An 11,943-nucleotide genomic window follows, 5' to 3' on the forward strand; every position below is an offset into this window, starting at 1 on the left:
CACAGATAACTTTACCAATGTACGATTGAAGTTAGAAATTAAATGGTACAATGCAACTGTCACTTCATGCATGACAAGACCTAGGTGGTAGCACGGAGATCAGCAGTCTCATGGCCTGGGGAGAAGAAGCAGTTTCCCATCCTAACTTCTTGTCCTAATCCTACAGTACCTCTTGCATAATGGGAGGGGGTCAAAGAGATTGTTGGACAGATGGGAGGGATCACTGACAATGCTAAGGTCTCACCTTGAGGTAGTCGAAGTCTGAAGGAAAGAATTGACAAGGATGCACCCAGCAGATTATCTACTCCTTTTACCGGGTTAGCCAAAGTTTCCATTCACCACCCTAAACTCTAAACCCACCTACATGCAATATTGGGTGTAGCACTCTGCGTGTTGGAGGTTAATGAGTCAGGTAACAATTGCCTAGGTACGACACTTCTAACTACACATAGAGTCATAGAATAATAGAGCATTACAACAAAAAAACGGACCATTCAGCCAATGTAGTCCATGCTGAATTATTATTCTGCCTACTTGCATTGACCTGCACCCACATCATAGCCCTCCCATCACAAACCTATCCAATTTCTCTTAAATGTTGAACTCAAACCTGCATCCACCACTTCCGCTGACAGCTCATTCCACACTTTCACCCTTAACCTATCACCAGTTCTTGCCTCACCCAATCTCAATAGAAAAGGCCTGCTTGAATTTACCCTATATATACCCCTCATAATTCTGTATATCTCTATCAAATCTCCCCTCATTCTCCTATGCTCAAGGGAATACAGTACTAATCTATTCAACCTTTCCCTATAACTCAGGTCCTCAAGACCTGGCAACATCCTTCTAAACTTTTGATGCACTCTTTAAATCTTATTGACATTTTTCCTGTAGGTAGGTGAGCATGACTGCACACAACACTAAGTTAGGCCTCACCAGTGTCTCATACAAAGACGCGGGAAATACGGAGCAACACACACAAAATCCCAGTGGAATCCGGCAGAATCTATGGAGGGCAATAAACTTTACATTTCAAGCTAAGAGCCTTCATCAGAACTGACTGGGAATTGGTTTTTTTTGCTGTTGTTTACTGTACTGCTTAATTTACTGAACCCACCAGAACAACATCCTCCACAAAATGAACGAAGCCCAATGAGAGAAAGATTCCTGATATTCAGCAGGTCAGGCAGCATCTGTGGGGAAGGAAACAAGAGATACTGTTTCAGTTCTTGAATCTTGACTCATATGCATTGAAACATTCATGAATTGATATTTGCTTTAACAATCAACTCACCCAAGGGTGCACTGGGGCATTCGAACCAGCCCCGCCCTGCCCCCACCCACCCCCCTCCCCCCGATCCAAGCAGGAATGTTGCAGAGAGGAATGGAGAAAACAGAGGGCAACCTCTGCTGGAGGAAACTCAGTGGGTCGAGCAGTATCTGTCAACATTCAACATGAGGCACTTGTCCGGGATGTTCCTCTGAGCCATACCCCTCCTAATCCACAAGGTACTGGATGTTGCCCCACATCTGGTGAGATGCCAGGAGGTACTGCACAAGGACCCATTCAGCAAGTGAGGAGGAGAGGGATAGGTGGGTGACTGGAGCAAGGTGGGGTGAGGGAGAGCAGAGAAAATCACCAGCTTAAGCTGGGTGAATTTTCATAGATGATAGCAGGCACATTCTATAGGAGGGTCTGCTGATAGCTTTCTCCACTACAAATGGTCTCACGTAGCATGGGGCCAATTTCCAGCTCTCTACTCTGAAAGGAAGATCTCAGATGACAACCAGACTTCCTCCCCTGGAGTGAATGGTCTCATCTGTCAGCAGGGTTGAACACAGCCTACCAGGCAAATTGCTTCTGAGTGTACAGCAGAGAAGCCCTGGCCCATCTCCACATGTGCTTGTAGTGTTGGACCAACTGTTCAGCAGCAGGAACTCCCACGTCAACTTCTTGGTCAGGGAAGAGTGGTGGATGGGATCCCTTCTGGCATTCAAAGAGGACATGCTAGTGGAGGACAGCTGGAGGTTATTATGGGTGCTAGTGGAGGACAGCTGGTGGTTATTATGGGTGCTAGTGGAGGACAGCTGGTGGTTATTATGGGTGCTAGTGGAGGACAGCTGGAGGTTATTATGGGTGCTAGTGGAGGACAGCTGGAGGTTATTATGGGTGCTAGTGGAGGACAGCTGGAGGTTATTATGGGTGCTAGTGGAGGACAGCTGGTGGTTATTATGGGTGCTAGTGGAGGACAGCTGGAGGTTATTATGGGCAAACCACTTGGGAACTCCAGGTTGTCGGGTTGCGAGAGATAAGGCAGCTCAGGGTTGTCTTCAGCTCCTGATTCACTTTCTCAGCCGACTGTTAGATTGGGGATGAAAACCAGATGAAAGACTGGCTGCGGCTGCCACAGGAGAACAGAAAGCCTTCCAAAGATAGGATAGAAACTGTGGTCCTTGATCAGACTGTGTGCTGAGGGACACCATCCAGCCTGAACATGTCTGAACCATGAGGGTGGCAGTCTCCCAAGCTGATGGGAGTTTGGGAAGAGCAATGAAGTGGCTGCTTTAGAGAATTGGTCCACAACTACCAGATTGGTAATGTTCGCATCCGACGGAGGCAGCCCAGTGATGCAATCCACTGAGAGGTGGGACCAGGGGCAGTAAAGCACAGGAAATGGGCAGAGCAGACCAACATGGCACTGATGTGATGTCTTGTTCTGGGCACGTGGGACAGACAGGTGAAATCATGCTCATCTTGGGACATAGATAGCAGCCACAATAGCCTCTTTATGAACTCCAGGGTCCGTTGAATCCTTGGATGGTCAACCAGTGACCCCACTCCAACACTCTGGGGTGCACGTTGGCAGGGACAAGAACCAGCTGGGGTGTTCCCCACCTAAGCCTGGACCCGACTGCTGGACAGCCCTCACCTCCATCTCTATTCCCCAAATAACCGGAACAGTACTGACCTGGCTGGGCTAGGGAAGGATGGGCTCTGGATTGGCATTGTCCTCAGAGATGTTAAACTGGCAGGAGAGAGCGTCAGCCTTGCTATTCTTGCTGCCATGATGGTGGCCGAGGGTGAAATTAAACTGGCTGAAGAGAGCCCAATAGGCTTGATGGGAGTTGAGTCTCTCGGCATCATGAATGTAGGAGAGCCTCTTGTGATCTGTCCATACTAGAATAGGGAGCTCCGGCCCCTCCAGTCAATGTCGCCAGGCTTCCAGAGCCTCTTTGATGGTCAGAAATTCTCTGTTCCTGACATCATAGTTACCCTTTGTAGCAGTCGAGTGATGGAGAAAAGCACAGTGGTACAGCCGGTTATCTGCAGAAGAGTGCTGGGAGAGTACACCTCCAACGCTGACATCAACCTCGACCATGAATGGCCGGGATGGGTCTGGGTGTTTGCAGCACTGGGGTAGTGGTGAAGCGTCGCTTCAGTTCTGAGAATGCTTGGTCTGCTTCACTTGTCCATAGGGACCCTGCAGAGGTCTTCTTGGTGAGTGCAGATATAGGGGTCCTGACAGAACCGAAGTTTCCGATGAAACAGCGATAAAAGTTTGCAAACCCCATGAAGTGCTTCACCTGCTTGACTGTAGTTGGTTTGGGCCACTCTGACTGCCTGAACTTTCAACGGGTCCATGAGAAGACTGGAAGGGGTGAGGATGTAGCCCAAGAACGACCCCTGCTCTTTGTGAAACTCACACTTCTCTGGCTTGGTGCAAAGGTTATTTTTGAGGAGCCATCTGAGAACTCTCTGGACATTCTGGATGTGGTCCTGGTGAGACCAGAAATAGAAAAGAATGTTGTTCAAGTACACATAAACAAACTGTTTCAACATGTCCTGGAGCTCGCCGTTGACCTGCGCTTGAAAAACAGCAGGAGGTTTGGCCGGGCCAAAAGGCATCACATCATACCTATAGTAACCAGTGGAGGTGTCTTCCACTTGTTCCTTTCTTGAAAGCATTCCTGGCATTACATAGACATGCAGTTGCCCGGATGGCTATTCCAATGGCCAGATTTGTCAGTTCAACTGAGGTGTCCTGTTCATCAGGGGTACTGCAATCTTTTGCTGGAACCCTGCATCAGCCCATGCTGGAAAGCAGTTCCAGCTAGTCTCAACTGCAAGCTCGCAGAACTTTGCTGCGCAATCTCTCACTGTCCCTTTCCCTTGCCTCAGGTCCAGTAATTGGTGAGCAGCCTCCTGACCCCATCTTGGAAGACTTAACACTCTTTTGAATTCAACTCCAAATTGCTGGAGTGCCTTGTGTTCATAGAGTGTTGAACAGGCTGAGTGGGGTCCATCTGAGAGATTCACCACATGAGCCAGTTTACACACAACAACATCGAAATGGCCTGGCTGGGCTTGGGAAGTCAGCTCACACTGGGTAATAAAGTTCCTGCAGTTGGGCATTACTGGATGAGGCTGATGAAACTGTTATAGAGGAGGATGTGGGAGGTTCTGATGCTTGGAGTGGGACTCTTCCGGGCTGAAGGCTGCTGAATTGCGGAGCAAGAGCAGTAATAGCTGCCACCTGATTCTGGCTGACTGTGGTGAGTTGCTGAACTGCCACTGTGAGTGTTGACATCTGCTCTTCCTGCTTAGATTGGGCTTTCCAGTCTGAAAGTAATTGTCACACTGCACAAGCCACTTCTGCCAACCCAGCTTCAAAGCCTTTAACTTCTCCTCCATATGACGGAGCGTCAGTTTCACGCTGAGTTTGCCACTGTGCAAGTAGTTGTCACTTCTGTCAACCCAGCCACCACTGATTTTAACTTATCTCCTACCTGACCAATGAAATGCAGGGATGAGGCCGGCTGTTCCCTCTGCGCTGTGTCCAATTGAAAGGTTGTGGCTTATTGACACTGTTTGGTGATGGCCCAAGTGCAGAGGGTAAGACACCAAAGTGGAATGAACAGTTCATAAGATCTGTACAAAGCAAAAGGAAAATAATAAACACTAGGCTGACAGGGCCACTAACTCAACTCTCAAACTGAAATCTATTGCTGTCACTGCAGCTCAGAATCAGTAACTTAATACTAAATAAATACTGTTAAGTTGCAGTGTCAGTCTAAATTGTAATTTCCTTTCCTGGAACAGGGACAGGGAGCATTGCCGTCCTTATGCCTTGATCAAGCCTTGACAAGACTAAAAAAAAAGGAAGGGAGTTAAATACAACCACAAATAAACAATAAATAGCTGGAATGTGCACTCTCATGAGCGTGATTGCCGACCCTGTTCAGCTCCTGCCTGCAAGGGCCCCCAGATTCCGTGGTTGTGACGAATCGGGTCTTCCAGCTCAATGAATTCATGCTGCCTAATTCCACCAATGGGGAGAACATACAAACTCTTCTCTTCACAGACAGCGGTGGAATTGAACTCAGGTTGCTTTACTGTAACAATGTTACGCTAACTATTATGCTACAATGCTGACCCAACTTAACTTCTTTCACCAATCTCTTTCCATAGATAGTACCTGACCCTCCGAATGCTTCAGATGGTATCTATGCATGTTCATTCAATGGCTGTTGTGTTTGTAACCTGAGTGTGCATTTTGAATTCCAGCGAGTACAGGCCCAGAGTCATCAAAGCTCTTCATACATTAACCCTTACATTCCTGGAATCGTTCTCATGGGCCTCGCACTGAGATTTTGACTGTGTTCTTTTCCATAGATGCTGCCTGGCCTGCTGAATTCCTCCAGCATTTTGCATGAGTGGCTGGGATTTCTAGCATCTGCAGATTTTCTCTTGTTTATCATTCCTGTGAACCTTGTTTGGACCCTCTCCAATGCCAGCAGCATCTTTTTTTAGGTAAGGGGCCGGAGAAAATCTCACAATGTTCCAAGTGTGGTCTGACCAATGCCTCAGCACTAGGATTTATTGGATTAATTTATTGAGGGTAAGGTGATGGATGGTAACACAACTCATACTCAATGCTGGAGGAACTCAGCAGGCCAGGCGGCATCTATGGAAAAGGGTCCAGTCGTTGTTTTGAGCTGAGACCCTTCTTATATCCTGGTAATTGGTGATTGGTAACACAGCTAACTAACAGAATTAAAGCTGTCAGTGGGTGGGTTTAGACTGAATGTACCACATTGCACTATCATTACTCTTTAATTCTTTGACCATATATGGCCGTTATTTACAAGGTCTGCATTGGGCCATTTCAGAGGGCAGTTGGAATCAGGAGCAGATTACAGTGAAATGGACCTGGAGTTTCAGATAAACTGAAGTAACCATATAACAATAACAGCACGGAAACAGGCCACCTCGGCCCTTCTAGTCCGTGCTGAACGCTTACTCTCACCTAGTCCCACTGACCCGCACTCAGCCCAGAACCCTCCATTCCTTTCCTGTCCATATCCCTATAAAAAATTTTTAAATGACAATATCGAACCTGCCTCTACCACTTCTACTGGAAGCTCGTTCCACACAACTACCACTCTCTGAGTAAAGAAGTTCCCCCTCGTGTTACCCATAAACTTCTGCCCCTTAACTTTCAACTTGTGTCCTCTTGTTTGAACCTCCCCTACCCTCAATGGAAAAAGCCTATCCATATCAACTCTATCTACTCCCCTCATAATTTTAAATACCTTAATCAAGTCCCCCCTCAACCTTCTACGCTCCAAAGAATAAAGACCTAACTTATTCAACCTTTCTCTGTAACTTAGGTGCTGAAAGCCAGGTAACATTCTAATAAATCTCCTCTGTATTCTCTCTATTTTGTTGACATCTTTCCTATAATTCAGTGACCAGAACTGTACACAATACTCCAAATTTGGACTCACAAATGCCTTGTACAATTTTAACATTACGTCCCAACTCCTATACTCAATGCTTTGATTTATAAAGGCCAGCATACCAAAAGATTTCTTCACCACCCTATCCACAAGAGATTCCATCTTCAGGGAACTATGCACCATTATTCCTAGATCACTCTGTTCTACTGCATTTCTCAATGTCCTACCATTTACCATGTATGTCCTATTTTGATTAGTCCTACCAAAATGTAGCACCTCACACTTATCAGCATTAAACTCCATCTGCCATCTTTCAGCCCACTCTTCTAACTGGCCTAAATCTCTCTGCAAACTTTGAAATCCTACTTCATTATCCACAATGCCACCTACCCTAGTATCATCTGCATACTTACTAATCCAATTTACCACCCCGTCATCCAGATCATTAATGTACATGACAAAAACATTGAACCCAGTACAGATCCCTGAGGCACACCACTAGTCACCGGCCACCAACCTGACAAACAGTTATCCACCACTACTCTCTGGCATCTCCCATCCAGCCACTGTTGAATCCATTTTACTACTTCAATATTAATACCTAATGATTGAACCTTCCTAACTAACCTTCCCTGTGGAACCTTATCAAAGGCTTTACTGAAGTCCATATAGACAACATCCACTGCTTTACCCTCGTCAACTTTCCTAGTAACCTCTTCAAAGAATTCAATAAGATTTGTCAAACATGACCTTCCACGCACAAATCCATGTTGACTGTTCCTAATCAGACCCTGTCTATCCAGATAATTATATATACTATCTCTAAGAATACTTTCCATTAATTTACCCACCACTGATGTGAAACTTACAGGCCGATGATTGCTAGGTTTACTCTTAGAACTCTTTATAAACAATGGAACCACATGAGCAATACGCCAATCCTCCGGCACCATCCTCGTTTCTAATGACATTTGAAATATTTCTGTCAGAGCCCCTGCTATTTCTATACTAACTTCCCTCAAGGTCCAAGGGAATATCCTGTCAGGATCCGGAGACTTATTCCTTTTTATATTCTTTAAAAGCGCCAGTACTTCCTCTTCTTTAATCATCATAGTTTCCATAACTACCCTACTTGTTTCCTTTACCTTACACAATTCAATATCCTTCTCCTTAGTGAATACCAAAGAAAAGAAATTGTTCAAAAACTCCCCCATCTCTTTTGGCTCCACTCATAGCTGTCCACTCTGATTCTCTAAGGGACCTATTTTATCCCTCACTATCTTTTTGCTATTAATATAACTGTAGAAACCCTTTGGATTTATTTTCACCTTACTTGCCAAAGCAACCTCATATCTTCTTTTACCTTTTCTAATTTCTTTCTTAAGATTCTTTTTACATTCTTTATATTCCTTGAGCACCTCATTTACTCCATGCTGCCTATATTTATTGTAGATCTCCCCCTTTTTCTGAACCAAATTTCCAATATCCCTTGAAAACCATGGCTCTCTCAAACTTTTAACCTTTCCTTTCAACCTAACAGGAACATAAAGATTCTGTACCCTCAAAATTTCACCTTTAAATGACCTTCATTTCTCTATTACATCTTTCCCATAAAACAAATTGTCCCAATCCACTCCTTCTAAATCCTTTTGCACTTCCTGAAAGTTAGTCTTTCTCCAATCAAAAATCTCAACCCTGGGTCCAGTCCTATCCTTCTCCATAATTATATTGAAACTAATGGCATTGTGATCACTGGACCTGAAGTGCTCCCCAACACATACGTCCGTCACCTGACCTATCTCATTCCCTGACAGGAGATCCAACACTGCCTCTTCTCTAGTCGGTCCCTCTATGTATTGCTGCAAAAAACTATCCTGCACACATTTTACAAACTCCAAACCATCCAGCCCTTTTACAGAATGGGCTTCCCAGTCTATGTGTGGAAAATTAAAATCTCCCACAATCACAACCCTGTGCTTACTACAAATATCTGCTATCTCCTTACAAATTTGCTCCTCCATTTCTCGCTCACCATTAGGTGGTCTATAATACACCCCTAAAAGTGTTACTACACCTTTCCCATTCCTCAATTCCACCCAAATAGTCTCCCTAGACGAGCCCTCTAATCTATCCTGCCAAAGCACCGCTGTAATATTTTCTCTGACAAGCAATGCAACAACTTCCCCTCTTGCCCCTCCAAATCTATCACATCTGAAGCAACAAAATCCAGGAATATTTAGTTGCCAATCACACCCCTCCTGCAACCATGTTTCACTAATAGTTACAACATCATATTTCCAGGTATCAATCCATGCTCTATGCTCATCCACCTTTCTTACAATGCTCCTAGCATTAAAATAGATGCATTTAAGAAACTCTCCACCTCTTACTCTCTGTTTATCCCTAATGGTGCAAACAACTTTATTATCTTTTTCTTCCTTCTCCCCTACATCTTCGGTCTGAGCGCTCCCGTTCTCTATCACCTGCCTATCCTCCCTCACACACTGTCTACAAGCTTTCTCTATTTGTGAACTAACCTCCTCTCACCTAGTCGTTTCAAATTGATTCCCACCCCCCAACCATTCTAGTTTAAAGTCTCCCCAGTAGCCTTAGCAAATCTCACCGCCAGGATATTGGTCCCCCTGGGATTCAAGTGCAACCCTTCCTTTTTGTACAGGTCACACCTGCCCCAAAAGAGGTCCCAATGATCCAGAAACTTGAATCCCTGCCCCAATCCCTCAGCCACGCATTCATCCTCCATCTCATTCCATTCCGACTCTCACTATTGCGTGGCACAGGCAGTAATCCCGAGATTACTACCTTTGTGGTCCTTCTTCTCAACTCCCTTCCTAACTCCCTATATTCTCCTTTCAGGACCTCTTCCCTTTTCCTACCTATTTCATTGGTACCTATATGTACCACGACCTCTGGCTCCTCACCCTCCCACTTCAGGATATCTTGGACACAATCAGAAACATCCCGGACCCTGGCACCTGGGAGGCAAACTACCATCCGACTTTCTTTCCTGCGTCCACAGAATCACCTATCTGACCCTCTAACTATAGAGTCCCCTATCACTACTGCCTTCCTCTTCCTTTCCCTACCCTTCTGAGCCATAGGGCCAGACTCTGTGCCGGAGGCACGGCCAATGTTGCTTCCCCCAGGTAGGCTATCCCCCCCCAACAGTACTCAAACAGGAGTACTTATTGTCAAGGGGTACAGCCACAGGGGTACTCTCTAGTACCTGACTCTTCCCCTTTCCTCTCCTAACTGTGACCCACTTGTCTGCCTCCTGTGGCCCTGGTGTGGCCACCTGCCTGTAACTCCTCTCTATCAACTGCTCACTCTCCCTGACCAGACGAAGGTCATCGAGTTGCATCTCCAGTTCCCTAACACGGTCCCTTAGGAGCTGCAGCTCGGTGCACCTGGCGCAGATGTGGATGTCCGGGAGGCTAGGAGACTCCAGGACCTCCCATATTCGACACCGAGAACAACAAGCTGCCCTCATACTCATACTTCCCCCTTTCCTCAAATAACAGGAAAAACTGAAACCTCCTGTTTCTGCCTAAGCCCGTTGAGCCAAAGCCCTTAAGCTTTCACTCTGCTCCCGGCTCACTCCGCTGCCCGCTGTACAAGGCTGTGTTCATTTTAAATCTTCTGTGCTTCACTGCCTGACATCACATGCCTGCGCAGTCCTGCCTCTCTTAACTCTGATGAGAAGAAAAAATCAAAATGGCTCCCGCCGCACTCCCGTTCTGATTCTCAGACTTCCTTCTCCAAATTCTCCAAGTAGTTAAGGGATGATAGATTTCTTTATGAATTTATGTGTTAAACAGAAGCACTTTATCCTTTGCTAATGAGCAGCCCTTCCCTTTATAATTTTCCGTGCATAAAGCACTTTTCAGGCCAGTGATCTGGGAAGGAATTGCCTAGGGTGGGGAAGAGCAGTTTGTGTGAAGCTGAAGACACTGCCCTTCCCAGAACCAGCCAGCAGAATGGGCTGTTCATAACCAGCCACCTTTACTCACATTTACTGTTAAGGTATCGAGCACTTCTTTGTTCCTTTAATGATTCACTCTTTCAATTGTACAATGAAGTTGCAGGGATTATTTAATCACCATTTAGTCAGAGGGGATCAGCAAGTCAGTTGACAAACGCTGAATTCCAGTCATTTAACACGGACACTCCTCTCTCTCACACAATGTCAAACACAAAGAGGAAACTGGTTTGCTAAAGTCTGTGGCAGGCAGTAATTATTGGCTGCTCTGACTCGATGTGAGTGCCATTTGACACTTGTTTGGAATTCTGAAAAGTGTAAAACTGTTGTCTTTTCTTTAGCCAGAAGGTGGTGAGTCTGTGGAATTCATTGCCACTGATAGCTGTAGAGGCCAAGTCACTGAGTATACTTAAGGTGGAGGTTGATAGGTCCTTGATTAGCAATGGTGTCAAAGGTTATAGGGAGAATGGGGTTGAGCGGGAAAATAAATGTCATGATGGAATGGCAGAGCAGGTTCAATGGGCTGAATGGCCTCATGGTAAGGGCTCTAGAATTGATCCTGTCTTACCAGCTTTAGGTCAGCTTGGGAAAGGAGGTGGCACTCATTTTGCACGACAGTGTCAAAGGTAAAGACATGCAGGAGAGGGAAATCAATTCACAGCAGGTCAGCAGTGCCAGGCTGGGATTATTGGAGTATATTCCAAGGGAGGAGGGATTATCAGGAAAAGTATTGGATATTTTGAGCTTTTTATTCAGTGCAGGGTTGGGCTGATTGTGTATCTGAGTGGGGTAGGATGAAAAGAGGAGTCAAGGACTCACAGAGTGTGTTGATTTTGTGTGTGATCATACAACTGTACAGCACAGGAATAGGCCCTTTAGCCCAGAAGTTTGTGCTAATTAATTCAGTAATCAAATGCCCTACTCAACCAGAAGCAAGAGAAAATCTGCAGATGCTGGAAATGCAAGCAACACGCAGAAAAATCTGGAGGAACCCAGCAGGCCAGGCAGCATCTATGGAAAAGAGTACAATCGACATTTCGGGTCGAGACGCTTCTGCAGGACTGGAGAAAGAAAAATGAGGAGTAGAGTTAAAAGGTGGGGGGGGGGGTGGAACACAAGGTGAAAAGTGAAACCAGGAGGGGGAGGGGTGAAGTAAAGTTCTGGGAAGTTGATAAGACCATAAGATATAGGAGCAGAAGCAG

The sequence above is a fragment of the Hemitrygon akajei genome, chromosome 19, assembly GCF_048418815.1.
Source record: "Hemitrygon akajei chromosome 19, sHemAka1.3, whole genome shotgun sequence".
NCBI classification, from domain to species: Eukaryota; Metazoa; Chordata; class Chondrichthyes; order Myliobatiformes; family Dasyatidae; genus Hemitrygon; species Hemitrygon akajei.